Here is a 1,258-nt window from a genome sequence, read left to right as displayed (position 1 = left end):
AATAATGTTGTCGGTTAAAGGAGACTAGGATTAGTCCATTACCGAAAGGGGGGATTCTTGTAGGGCAAAGGCAAAGGCACCTGCTGAATATATGTATCCATATATGTATCTGTAAAATGGTAGCCAGATACAAAATGCCTGCCAGGGATTCTGCAAAACACAAGGTGAATTCAGCTAACAGTTAGCTTGAATACATTTTTGGGTAGCTGATGACACTGCAGTTCCGTGTACAGGAACACTGGAAAGAGCGAGCTCAGCAGAACGTCCTTGATCAACAAACCACAGACAAGATGTCCCAGCAGAATACTGAACGAAGAAATTCCTGTGACTGTATAAGGATAAGGTGGTTAGGTGCAGACAGAACAAGGACAGTAGAGATAAGGGGATCTGGAGAATCTCACGAGGCCATGAATAAGCCCCAGCTGAAACATGAGGTGATCACACAGTCCCCTGGTGCCTGGAGGCCAATTCCATTGGCCCAGTGGAATCGATTTGTAATTTATAGTCCTAATGATTGGATTGTGTCCAGCTGACATGGGCTAAGTAATTGTAATAAACTGTTGTAAAACATATAAATATCGATGAATTTCTTTGTTCGGTGGAGTGGAATGCCTGGAGTTGGACCAGAGGCTCTCTCCCCGCCTGTGTAATAAAGGCCATTTTGGGATGAGAACCGACCCCGAATGTCGAGTGATTCTTCCAGAAAAAGATTTGTGCTAACATAACCCGTGCTGTACCAGCCTTGGGAGAGATTGATGGGAAAGTGTAAAGGGAGCTTTACTCTGTATCTAACCCCGTGCTGTACCTGCCCTGGGAGAGATTGATGGGACAGTGCAGAGGGAGCTTTACTCTGTATCTAACCCCGTGCTGTACCAGCCCTGGGAGAGATTGATGGGACAGTGTAGAGGGAGCTTTACTCTGTATCTAACCCCGTGCTGGATCTGTCCTGGGAGAGATTGATGGGACAATGTAGAGGAAGCTTTACTCTGTGTCTAACGCGTACTGTACCTGCCCTGGGAGGCTTTGATGTGACTGTGTCGTGGTAGCTTTACTCTGTATTTAACATTATTGTCCTTTTTAATCCACTTGTTTCACACCGAAACAAATCGTAACCATGATGTGAATTTAACGCCACGTGATTCTTTGAAATCATCTTTAAATGATTGGGTAAAACCACTTCTTATGCCACCGAAAAACAGCTTTGATTCCAGGTCTCGGCGATAAATTTTATAACACCATTTTTAAATTCAAAACCTAA

Source organism: Pristiophorus japonicus, unplaced genomic scaffold (assembly GCF_044704955.1).
Source record: "Pristiophorus japonicus isolate sPriJap1 unplaced genomic scaffold, sPriJap1.hap1 HAP1_SCAFFOLD_163, whole genome shotgun sequence".
Lineage (NCBI taxonomy): Eukaryota > Metazoa > Chordata > Chondrichthyes > Pristiophoridae > Pristiophorus > Pristiophorus japonicus.
The sequence above is the reverse complement of the archived record's forward strand: the minus strand, read 5'-3'. Positions refer to the sequence as shown.